This window comes from Callospermophilus lateralis, unplaced genomic scaffold (assembly GCF_048772815.1).
Source record: "Callospermophilus lateralis isolate mCalLat2 unplaced genomic scaffold, mCalLat2.hap1 Scaffold_91, whole genome shotgun sequence".
In the NCBI taxonomy this organism is placed as follows: Eukaryota; Metazoa; Chordata; class Mammalia; order Rodentia; family Sciuridae; genus Callospermophilus; species Callospermophilus lateralis.
In genome coordinates, this window is record NW_027517238.1 from 3999427 (window position 1) to 4013308 (window position 13882).

The 13882-nt window shown below is 35.0% G+C and overlaps 1 pseudogene; it reads right to left on the reverse strand.

The window, feature by feature from the left end:
* Positions 1-362: 362 nt before the first annotated feature.
* On the reverse strand, positions 363-2928 carry LOC143641222 (histone acetyltransferase KAT2B pseudogene; annotated as a pseudogene).
* Positions 2929-13882: the final 10954 nt, after the last annotated feature.

Here is a 13882-nt window from a genome sequence, read left to right on the forward strand (position 1 = left end):
TTCAGAATAAAATAAAAATAAACTCTCACATTCCATTAGAAAAAAATGGAAACATTCACGGTCTGAAAATTTTCTAGATTCCCCCAAATCATGGTACTATGTGCAATTTCCTCACATACAGATTTTGAGGAAACCCCTGATCATCTATCATGGAATAGTTGGCTAATGGAAATGCCATAGAAAATTTACATAATAGTAGTAAATAGATTAAAATGTATTCCATAAAATAAAAATGTTCTATGACTTCAATTTAAATACATATCTGAAAGCTAAAAGGAGGTTTTTTTTTGTTTTTCAAAAGTGCTAATTATTACATTTACAAGTCTCTTCAACATATCATCCAATTCCCTAAAAAATAAACCACCTTGCTTTAGGCACACTGCTCAATGAGTTTCTAAGAAGCAGAGGGAAAAGAAATCACTTGTCAATTAATCCAGCTTCCTTAATTTTACTGAAGAAGAATTTCTCCAGGATACTGGCACATTTGTAGTATTCACTCTCAGGGGGGTTGTACTCTTTGCAATTGGTAAAAACTCACTGTAAGTCTGCCATGAATAATTTCTTAGACACGTAGTACCAATTCTTGAGGCGTTCACTCATGGTTTTCAGATCCATGGGGAACCTTATACTTCATAATATCCGGGAGCTTCTGTTCTCTTCACAGGTTCCATGAAGGGCCAAGCGCTTTGATGGCTCTTCACCTGCTGGAGGATGCTCTTGAGGGTGCTGTACAGTTGGTCAGGATCTTTGGGCTCTTTACTTTTCTCTTTTCCACTTGGTTTCCAGCCTGTCTCTCTAATTCCAGGAATGCTTTCTATAGGAATCTGTCGAACTCCATCTTTAAAACAGGAAAGTCCAGGGTAGACTTTACGAATCTGGGCCTGTTTTCATTTTATCAGCTTTTTTATTATCTCCTTCTGCTTTTTAATAATGACAGAAAATTCTGTGTATGGAATTCGGGGATTTAGCTCACATCCCATCAAAGTGGCGCCTTCATAATCCTTGATGTAGCCCACGTATTTGGTTTTAGGTATTTTAATTTCTTTGTAAAACCCTGTTTCTTGAAGTATCCAATTGCATATTCATCTGCATATGTGAGGAAGTTCAGGATGTCATGTTTTATATGATATTCTTTCAAATGATTCATCAGATGTGTTCCATAGCCCTTGACTTGCTCATTTGAGGTTACAGCACAGAAAACAATCTCTGTGAATCCTTGGGATGGGAACATCCGGAAACAGATACCACCAATAACATGGCCATCTTTAATTAAAGCAAGGGTTTTGTGTTTCGGGTCAAAGACAAGCCGTGTGATGTATTCTTTTGGCATTCGGGGCAGCTGATGGGAGAACACATTCTGTAGGCCAACCAGCCACATCAGGATCTTCTTGTTTGGTTTCTGGTTCAGGGAATTGCCGATCACATGAAACTCAATTACACATCTCCGTTCTTCCAGCCTTGCTGCCTCATCCCTAGCCTAATGTGCTGACAGAAAATTGGTCTCTGGTCCAAGCATCGCTGCAGGGTCTGTGATGGTAGACATGACCTCATTGATCAATTCCATAGGAATATCCCCCATAACTCGGGGTCTCTTGGCCTCCTCCAGAACGTGAGAGTCATTCATTTTTCTCTTTTCTCCTGGGTTTGCCTCAAGCCCAGAAGAGGCTTTGCAAGCAGGACTGGTGCTCCCTCCATTTGGCTGCTCAAGAGAAGATGAGTTTGAATTGTATAAAACTGTCCCAGCCACAGGAGGTGGATTGATAACTGTTTGGATTCCTAGCTGGCTGGTTCTGGAAGAGGCTGAAAGAAAATCCTGATCCCAGATAGGAGAGTTTTGAATATAAACTTCTTCCTCTAACATGGACAAAAACTTTGGGAAATGGGTGAGGATTAGAGTTCGTTTCTCAAGAGGCAGTTTGTCTTTTTCCTGTCTTGCTTGTTCCAGGAGCTGTCGCCTCATGACAGTGAAGACTGAGCGAAGCAATGTTCTCCCGAACACCTGGGTGGTTTCATACCGAGGTAGACTGTCACAGAACTGTGGCACATTGCAGTAACACAGCCACCTTTTGTAGTTCTCTTTGTATCCAGAAATATCATCATTGGGAGATCGCAGTCTACGTTGGGATGGTGCCTCCAGATGCCAATAGTTGATGCTGTTTAGGAACATTTTGGCGAACTCAACAATCGTTTTCCTTTCTTTTGATGGTAGGTGACTAAATTTGTACTGTACAAAGTTATTCACACCCTGCTCAATACTAGGTTTTTCAAATGGAGGCTTCTTCTCCAAAGAGCCTTCAACCACAGGTTTTCCTCTTTGTAAAATAGATTTTCTCAAGAGCTTGAATAGATAGAAATAAACTTGTTTGGTATCTGCATCTTCTTCCTTGTGGACGCAGGTAAAGAGATATTCCACATTCAACACTATTCCCAGGAGTCTGTTCATTTCTTCCTCTGACACATTCTCCAGGTGGGAAACGTGAGCAGCTAGGGCATGGCTACAACTCCGGCAGGATTCCGTGAGACTGACAATGATCTGCTGCAGATCGGCTCTGGGGGGAGTGGGAGAGGGGTTGGGGTTTTTCCAGCCATTACATTTACAGGATTCCTCGGCCTTGCAGGCGGAGTACACTCCGAGTTTCTCCAGTTTCTTGGCCCGCGGGGCGGAGCGCAGCTGAGCCTTCTTCACCGCGATCAGGGCCGAGCCACCGCCTCCCGGTCCTTTGGCCGTGCCCGCCGTGTCGCCGGACCGCAGGCGCTGGAGCCCCCGGCGGCGGCGGCGGCGGCGGCGGCGGCGGCGGCGGCACAGGGGGAGCCCTGCGGCGGCACGGGCGGCAGCGCTGCGGGCGGAGGGGGCAGCGCCCTGGTCCCTGCCCCTGCCCCGACTCCCGCCCCACAGCCGCCCGGCCCGGCCCCGCCAGCCTCGGACATGCTGCCCCAGAGCACGGCAGGAGGCGCGAGTGTCAGGCGCCGCCGCCGCCAGGGTCTCCCCTTAAGTGGCCTTTTAAGTCTTAAAAACCTGGAGAAAAAAATTAATCCTTATAGTACACTCATTTTACTAGAATACATTTCAAAAACAAGTTTTTCAGTGTATGGAAGACATTTATCAGTGTGTATAATCATGTCTTCTTTTATTTCTGGGATATTTTCTTAGATCATCAATTTAAATTGTAGTTCACTTCCATCATCACATTTTTTGATGTTCTTGTTCTTGGACTACAATTACAACAGTCCCTTTCTCCATGATTGTCTGCATTGCTCTTGATCATTCTATTCTTTCAGCTTTTTTGTTCTCATGACTATTTTTTTTTTTTTGCTTTTATCAAATGTACCTACTTTCCTGTGGACACATTGTAATGAATCTGAATCATTGATATGGTTATTCTTTCCTTAAATTATTTCCTTAGTTTTGTCAGCTCTTATTTTTAAAAACTTTTATTTTTAAAATTTGTTGCAATTAGTTATACATGACAGCAGAATGCATTATGACTCATTATATACAAATGAAGCACAGCTTTTCATTTCTTTGGCTATACAGGATGCAGAGTCACACCATTCATGCAATCATACATGTACACAGGATAATAATGTCCATTTCACTCACCATCTTTCCACCCCAATACCCACTTCCCTACCCTCACACCATTCTGCTCAATCCACAGTTCTTCCAATCTTCCCTTGGCACCCCATCCCATTAGGGATCAGCATCAACATATCAGAGAGATAATTTGGCCTTTGGTTTTTTGGAACTGGCTTATTTCACTTAGCATGATATTTCCCAACTCCATTCATTTAACTGAAAATGCCATAATTCACACACACACACACACACACACACACACACACATACACACACAATGGATGAATATTCCATCGTGTGTGTGTGTGTGTGTGTCCATATATTCATATATTCATTCTACAGTTTATTTATCCATTCATTTATTGAAGGGCATCTCTGTTGGTTCCATATTTTAGCTATTGTGATTGAGCTGATATAAACGTTGATGTGGTTGTGTCACTACCGTATGTTGATTTTAAGTCCTTTGGGTACAGACTGAGGAGTGGGATAGCTGGATAAATGGTGCTTCTATTCCAAGTTTTCTAGGGAATCTCCATACTGCTTTCCAGCATGGTTGCACTAATTTGCAATCCCAACAGCAATCCCCACTTCCTTGCCAACACTTATTGTTGCTAGTATACTTGATAATTGTCATTCTTACTAGAGTGAGATGAAATCTTACAGAAATACAAATCAAATTGCTGTAATTGCTAGAGATGTTGAACATTTTTTCATATATTTGTTATAGATTATATATATTCTTCTGTGAATTATCTGTTCAGTTCCTTAGTCCATTTATTGATTAGGTTTTTTGGTTTTATATATGAGTCTGTTTTGAATCTTATGGTTTGGATGTATATTCACAGATGGTCTAATTAATAACTGAGCATTTTCCTGTTTAATTGGCTCTTTTTCATCAAATTCTTCCTCTTTTTTTCTTGCAAGAAAACCTCTGGTTCGTACCTCCTATATCTATGCTGCTACTTGATTTCATAGAGGTACTATTCTCCTCAAAAATGACACATTCTCTTGTCCAAAGCACATTCTAAGTTCCTACCTTTTATTTAATTGCACTCTTTATCAGATTTTTTTATAATCAGCCTCACACAGCACTGACTGACATGATTCAAACTGCATTCACAGTGGTATTCCCCTCTCATCCTCCTTTCCTCTGTTCAATCTTTGATAATTCTCTGCTTTCTTGAAAGGTTCAGAATGTTGTTCTTATTTTGAGTGTTGATTTACTCAATTTGTGTGAGCTGAAACTTGCAGTCATCTCCCTCTAGTTATATCTAAACATAAGCTATGGCTAATGCTATTTCCTTTTCTCTTTCTTCATGGTTTCTTGGAAACTTTGTGAAAAGACATGACTTTGGGATTCAGCCATTATCTTAGAAGAATCATGAAATGCCAAGAAATAGAGCATTAGTACTCAACTAAAATAAAGGCAATAAAAAATCTTTTATTAGAAGAATTATTAGAGAGTCAGAATGTTAATTGATTTACATTTCAAACTATAAGAAGAAGTGAAAGATCTAACATTTTGAGGTACTACGAAAGAAGTTTGAATACAAAATTAGCTTAAAATAATCACTTTTTCCACAACTCAAGAGATGAATGCATAAATAAAATATGTGAATTTGGAAAATTGTGCCAATATTTTAATATCGTAAAAGTTAATAGATCAAAATGGTACACAATGTTGTCCCTATTCAGTAGATTATCAAATAGTATCTATTAACACATTTGCTCTCAGTGTATGATACTAGACATATTTCACAAAAGTTCCCATCACCACATAGAAAATGTGGTAATTTATAAATGTACTTACAATATAATAAATATAGATTATATTTAAAAATTTTTTAAAATATTAAATATAAACTATCTAAGTACAACATTATATTTAAGCCAAGGAACATTATTTCTTTTCATCTTTTCTAAAATATTAGATTAATAGTGATGAATTGTTGATATTTCCTAGTTACTGTTGCTAAAGTCTTGATACATAATTTCCACCTCATGATCTGTCTCTTTCCCCCATTCCAACTTTGAAAAAGAACATACTCTGACCATACTTTGTTTTCTCATTTCCAAGACTCTACTTATGGAATTCCTCCTTTCCTGAAAATTAGTTTGGGACTGGCTTATTTCACTTAGCATGATATTTTCCAACCCCATTCATTTATTGTTCCTCATTTCCTGGTAAAGTCTCATTTATCCACATAATTTTTGTTTATTTTTTTCCATAGAGATATCTTTAATGTCTAATCTCTAGAGCTCTAAAGTTTTATTTCTCTACAAGAATCTTAAGGCTAACTGTAGAATATATTAGTCAGCTTTGCATTACTATAATAAAATGCCTGAGACAATCCTATACCTAGAAGATAAAAAAAATTCCACCAGAAGACTGCTAGAGCTGATAAACTAATTTGGCAAAGTAGCAGATTACAAAATCACAGACAAAGATCAACAACTTTCCTATATATCAACAATGAATCTGCTGAGAAATAAATCAGGAAAACAATTCTATTGACAATAACCTTTAAAAAATCATAGGAATAAATCTAACCAAGGAGGTGAAAGAACTTGACAATGAAAACTATAGAATATTGTACAAAGAATTTTAAGAAGAACTCAGACAATGGAAAGACTTCTCAAGTTCATGGAGAGGCAGAAATAATAGCATCAACATGGTCATACTATCAAAACTATATATATATATATATATATATATATATATATATATATATATGTAACAAAACTATATATTTATATATATATGTAACAACAAATATGTAAAATGTGCATGTAACAACAGATACCACCATTATGTACCATTATAATGTGTATATATATATATATATATATATATATATATATATATATATTCCAAAGCAATCCTTTATCAAAATAACAATGATATTCTTCATAGAACTACAAAAAAGGCCTAAAATTCATTTTGAAGGAAAAAAGACACCCAGGATAGTCAAAGCAATTTTAAGCCAAAAAAAAGCAATAATAGGGGCATCACAAAACCTTCAAATTATACTATAGAGCTATAGTAACAAAAATATCATGGAACTTGCATAAATACAGACATATATACTAATGGTACAGAATAGAAGACAAAGAGACAAACCCATGCATCTTGTTATATAACCCTTGACAGAGATGCCAAAAAACATACACTGGAGAAAATACAGCCTATTAAACAAATAGTGCTAGAAAACCTGGTTATCCATATGTAGAAGAATCAGAACTAGGAATTAGATCAGAAACGATACAACCCATAGAGGAAAACATTGGTTCAAAACTCTAGGGTGTAGAAATAGGCAATGATTTTCTCAATAGGACCCTTAAAGCTCAGGAAATACTTTTAAGAGTTAATAAATGAGATGGCATCAAATTGAAAAGCTCTGAACAGTAAAGAACTAAGTTCAGAATGTGAAGAAGTAACATATAAAAAGGGAGAAAAATCTTTGCTAGCTACTCTTCTGACAGAGGGTTAATATCTAGAATATATGAAGAACTCAAAAAACTTTACACCAAAAACTGAAGTAATCCGATTAATAAATGGGAATGAATTAAACAGATACTTCTCAAAAGAAGAAATACAAATGATCAATGAATATAGAAAAAAGTGTTCAGCATCATTAGCAATTAGAGAAAATAAAAATCATAACTACACTGAGATTTCATCTCATGACAGTCACAATGGCAGTCATCAAAAAAACAGATAACAATAAATGATGAAGAGAATATGGAGAAAGGGGACATGTTTACACTGTTGGTTGGATTATAAATTAGTACAACTACTATGGAATCAATATAGAGGTTCCTCAAAAGACTAGGCATAGAACTACCATATGACCCAGCTATACCTCTTCTTCATATTTATCCTGAAGAATTAAAGTGATTATTCTATAGTGATAAATGCATACCCAGCTTATAGCAGCACAATACACAATAGCCAAACTATGGAACTAGCCTAGACTTTTGTCAATGGATAAATGGATAAAGAAAATGTGGTATAAATACACCATTGAGTTTTATTCAGTCATAAAGAAAAATGAAATTACATCATTTGCAGAAAAATGGGTGAATGTAAAGGCCATTATGTTAAGTGAAATAAGTCAAAATCAGAAGGTTATGGGTGGTATGTTCTCTCTCATTTCTCTAGTGGGAGCAAGAGAGGAAAAAGGAAAAGAAATATGGGGGTGGATCTCATGAAAATTGAAGGGAGATCAGTAGAGGAAATGGACCAACAGGTGGGATGTGAAAGGTTTGTGGGATGGAGGGGGAAAGTACTGGGGTGTGTTATTGGCCAAATTATATTATTATATTGTGTGCATTTATGAATATGTAACAACAAATACCACCATTATGTACCACTATAATGCACCAATATAAATATGGGGAAAAATCTATTTTTTCATATCTAATTTCTAGAACTCTAAATTTTTATTTCTCTACAAGACACTTGAGACTAACTGAAGACTACAACTTCAGACTACAGCTTTTCATTGCTGTAATGAAATGCTTGAGGCAACTTATAAAAAAGAAAAGGTTTATTTAACTGAACAGTCCTTGAGTTTCCAGTCCAAGAAAGTTTGGCTCTGTCACTTTGGGCCATTAGTGGGGATACCAGATGGTAATGGTGCAAGTCACATTACAGAGTAAACTTCTCACATCAGGAGCCAGAAAACAGAGAAAAATTAAATTGGGGTCCCACAGTCCCCTTTGAAGGCATACTCCAAGTGATCTAAAGACCTCCTATAAGGATACACACCTCCCAAAAGTCTACAAAACCATCTAAACGCACATCCCTGAGATCAAGCCTTTAACACGTGGATCTTTGGGAGATAGGCTTAGACTGTAATAAGTTATTATAAGATAATCTCAGTATAAGGTTTTATGTAATAATCCTGATGATATTTTATTAAGCAATATTGAAGAAAAAAATCTAATAAAGAAAAATTGATCATTTAATGGGTACCCATGAATCATGAAACTCCCTTAAAAACTTCACAAACTTAAAGTAAGACTTGCGGGAAGTAACAGAGATGTCAATAGTGGCTCACTACAAACCTTGAAGTTATAGCACCATATTTCATAGTAGTGGTCAGCATCAATCATTAATTTATTAGCTATTTTAAAATATTATCTGTACTGTGAAACTGAAGATATTCTTTAATGTTCTGACAAAAGCCACATCCATCCCTTGAGCTGTGTTACTACCTCATTTTTTTAAAAAAAATATTTTTTAAGTTGTAGATGAACACAATATCCTTATTTATTTATTTTTATGTGCTGCTGAGGATCAAACCCAATGCCTCACTCGTGCAAGGCAAGTGCTCTACCACTGAGCCACAACCCCAGCACGTGTTACTATCTCTTTCCATCTCCTCCTTTCCCCACTCTTTTCCCTATCCTCACCAAATAACTCAAAGGCCAGTATAGATATTGAGATAGTTGTTTCCATTCTTCTTCTGACAGTGTCATCGAACTAGCAGACTTTCATTCTCTTCTCTTCTATGTATGACATACACTTCTTTTTATATTGCTTTCAACACCTGTTCACACTCAGGTTCCTTACTGGAATCATTTCAAGTCACATCCCAATAATTTTACACCTGATATTGTGTAAGCATGTAATATACATAATGTGAGATGGGAAAGAGTAAGGACATTGCCTAAGCTTTTCTAAATGGAAGTTAAAAACTAAGGGTTATAGGAAAAATTCTGTTTATATCAACAAACATCAAAAATTCAAATGCTCCACACCAACAAGGAAATCAAAGATCAGGGAATCTGGGATCATAGAATGAGAATGAAACGCAAGAGACATTCCTGCTTTCCAATAGTTTAATTCTGATTTACCTATTTTACAAATGTAACCACCACACTTCCCAAATACAAAATTAAAAAAAATATCTGAGAGGTGGTATCAGGTGAGGAAAAACCATCCTTCCTCTCCTGTGTGGTTTTGCAATGCTGTGTCCACTCTATCATAATGACCATGTTAGTTTAAGAATTAATTAGGTCCAAATAATATTTTAATAAATTTTAATCTACTAGTATTAGCTGAATTGTGAGTAATTTGATAGGAAAAATTAAAATGGAAAAATAAGAACTGTTTCATCAAATATACTAAAAATATAAAGATCATATTAATAAAAAATCAACTTAAAAACTATTTTAAAAAGGCTAGAAGCATGAATCATTGATAGAGCACTTGCCTAGCATATTCGAGGTCTTGGGTTTGATTCCCAGAACTGCAAAAAGAAAAAAAAAATAAAATATAATATGATCATGGGGCTATGATGTTCATTAAGAAAAAGGTAAAATGGATAATACAACTACATTGGCAAAAAGCAAATATCTGAACAAAAATGTTTCTGTGGTGTATAATAATTAGTAACATTATCTAAACTAAATATAATCAAAACTCAACATTTGAGATATAAAGTAGTTCAACCCTTGATATAAATACATAAAAATTAGGACTTCCTCATTTTGAAACATTCTAAGAAATTATGGGGCTTTTGTATGACTTAATGGTAAGACATTTGTCTAGTATGCTCTGGAGTCAATCACCAGTACGATACACATACACAAAATCTTCAAAGAAAGATGTAACAGGGTTAATATGAACTTTGGATATGAGTATGATGAAGACAAATATAATTAGAAAATAGTTGATTTTTATATTTAATATTAAAAATGAAAAACTTACAAAAAGCACAAAGACTTATGTAACTGGCAATAATTCAATCATAGTGTATATTTTCATTGAGAGGATTGTTAAAGCAAATAACATTAGCTTTATCATCTCAGAACTAAATGCTAAATAGCATTATATTTAATGAATAAAATGTATCTAGCTCACAGTTTAATCATATAAACTCAAAGAACACTATTGTTTTGGATATTTTCCTAATGTCAAAGATTACTAGCTAGAATTTTAAAGTCTTATTTGTTAAAAACCTTTGAAGACTTTGAACATTCATTTTATCAACTTTGAATATCTTATATAGTAAAAAGTGGTTATATACAAATTTGTTGCCGATATAAAGAAATGTAAGGACAAGGAGATCAAAGAAAGAAAAGTCCCTTTCATCCCATGTAATGCAACTTCTTCAAAATGAAAACAATAGAACTGTTTTCTGTGAATATTATAGTTACTTTTAAGTAAGTGATTCTTACAAATAAAACTACTGGTGAAATAAATTATCAAAACAAGTAACCTTCTACCAAATATTGTCATGACACCATGCACCTTGGAGTGTTTCTTTAATTATTATTCTTTGGACAGAAGAATGAAATGCCATACTTTAGAAGGGGAAAAGAATGCTGTAGTTTTCTTCTTAATACTACAGTGGGAACTCATGATTCACACTATGCTAAAGTCTGTTGTTGACAATATGTGCAAAGCTGATACTTCTTCTCAGATTGAGGCACTTAAGCAGGCACCATTGATACTTTTTATTAATCTACAAAAAAGTATTTGTAATCTAACATTAGAAAAAGCCTAGAATAGAAGGAAAATATACACTAAAATAAGATTTCTAAGCAAAGTCTATGAAATACTGCAAAATATATGAGAAATTAAACATATACAACATTAAATTACAAATGATATGAGTGTATGAAATCTTGGATGAATTGGGTTATGGTAGTTGTTTTTAAAACTTCACTTTGAAGCAGTTTTCTAGTTTTTTGTATGTGTACATGATAGCACTTCCTGAGGTTCCTTTCATAACACCTTGGTGACACTCCCCAATCTGAACCCAACCATGAACTAAGCACTCTAATAGATGATTATCCCCTGTTAAGAGAAGTTCCCTGGAACTTTTCAAACCTCCAAATTCACCTTTGTCTTCCATGTTCTTGTTAAATTTTGTAAGCACTCATTTTTATTATTGTACATTTAGCAAAGTTAATTCAAATCTAACATATATTACATAGATTCTAAACACAGAGATCACAATTGTTTTTTTTTTTTGTAAGATAAAACTCTCTTCAAATAAAAACCCAAGGTCCAATACTGGAATGGTGTGAGGCCATAGATTAATCATTACTCTTTGGACAGCTAATTGGGTCAAAATTGTTTCTAGGCACGATCTGATCTTGTTCTCTCAGTTCCCTCACACCTGAGTTCCAGACAGTCACTGAGTACCTCCATTTCCCACAAAGAAGAAATTTACTGTCTTTGAAGAGCACTTTTATATTTGCGAGCAGTTGGCTTCAAGTTTTTGTTCAGAGTCATTCTTCCATGTCTTTATTACCCCAGGATTATCAAGAATACAGCTCCCCATATGCTGATCCTACTGTATCAGAATCAAACAGCAAGACCAACAATGCAGGAGTGAGGAGAGAATTCACAAAATATAATGCCAGAGTGGAGCCTTATATTCTGGACCTGGAAAATCAGAATGAATATTGACTATTGTCTATGATAAACTATTTTGAATTAGAGTGTTTTAGAATGGTTTCAATTTGCAAGTGCTAAGCTAAAGATTTTCATTTGTAGTTAAGTAAAAGGACAGCTTTATTTAATGAGTGATGAGTTTGAAAATTGTCCTGAGATTTGTAATTAAAACTATATTAATAAGAAGAAACATGGGACATAAAGGACCCAGTATTACTTAATCTGACAATTGTTCAACTAAATAGACATGAGTTGCTGTAAAAGATCAGGAAAGACTACCATGCCTAAGTGGATGGTGATCAAAGGAATTACCTTAAAATATATTATGACAATTTTTCAATTAAAGATCAGCAGTAGACATTTATTATTGTGAAAATGATTTGAACAGATTTAGAATTACTAAATAATTGATAAGAATAATCCCCCAAAGTTTTGAATGTCTATCATTACCTTACTCCTATTTTGTTTGATATTTTTGAATATTCATTGATATATTTGATTCTTTTGGTCAGCCTTTTTACCACTGTGACCAAAAAGACATGAGAAGAAAAATTTTAGACAAGGAAAAGTTTATTTGGGGATTCAGAGGTCTCAGTCCAGAGATGGCTGGCTCCATTTCACAGGACCTGATTTAAGTCAGGACATCATGGAGGAAAGATATAGCAGAGAAAAGCAGACTAGGGCAATCAGGGCATGGCATCAGAAAACATAGACATTGAAAGTCTCCCCTTACCACAGACAAAATATATACCCCAAAGGCAAACCTCTAGTGACCCACCTCTAGTACACTCTACCTGCCTAGAGTTACTACCTAATTGATCCCTATCAGGGGATTAATGCACTAATTTAATTAAGGCTTTCATAGCCCAGTCATCTCACCTCTAAACTTTCTCACATTGTCTCACACATAAGCTTTGGGGGAATATTTTACATTTAAATTATAACATTGGCCATCAAAAAGTCTTGAGAAATAGAAAGATAACCTGAAATTTGACTGAGATATCTCAAGTTTAGACTACTACAAATGAAACATGCCCATTTTAATTTTAGTATTCTCCAACATGCTGCAATTTAGACTAAAGTATATGAATATTATGGATATAAATTCCTACTTTATAAAAGAGGAAACCAAAGTTCTTATAAGAGTAATAGATAATAGAACTGGCATTGACCAGGAAGCTTCTGATCCTCCATTTTTAAAGGTATGTTCTTACAAGAAACAGGGCTAGATAATTTCTAACATGTATTTTTATTTTTAAATAGATTTTTTCCTAACAGAATGACTACTAATTGGTAACCGAGTTTCAAGACTTGTAAAAGTATACAGTTACTATGACAAAAAGAAATTCATATTTCAAGATTCAATTTGTTACAGTTGATTAAAAATAGAAAATAGAAGGTATGATAAATTAGAAATGACCAAAAAGAGTCTTTGAGATTCTTCCCCAAAAGAAGTGGCTCTATGTTCACTAAACTTGAATCTGCCTGGGTTTTGTGACTGTTCTGAGTAATAGAATATACTGGATGTATACTCAAGTCAGTTTCCAGCCAAAGGCCTTAGAAGACTCTCTTGAATTCTTTGTCTCTTGAAATACTTTGGGAACTTTGAACTGCAATGTTAAATCCATCTACTAGAAGAACTCAGTACTAAGATAAATGTGTTATGTTCAAAAGTCTCAGAGAACTCAGACCAGACCAGGAGTCAAATCAAAGACTTAGGGACCAGGCATGTTTGTAAAGTAATATTGACTTTGCATACTATCCCATCTACCAGATGAATCTTAGAAAATGGCACTGTTCAACATCATAAAGAGAAGTATGGGCTATATAAGCCCTATAAAATTAGTGAGTCAGAAAATCATGAAATATAATAAATCATATCTTGTTATAAG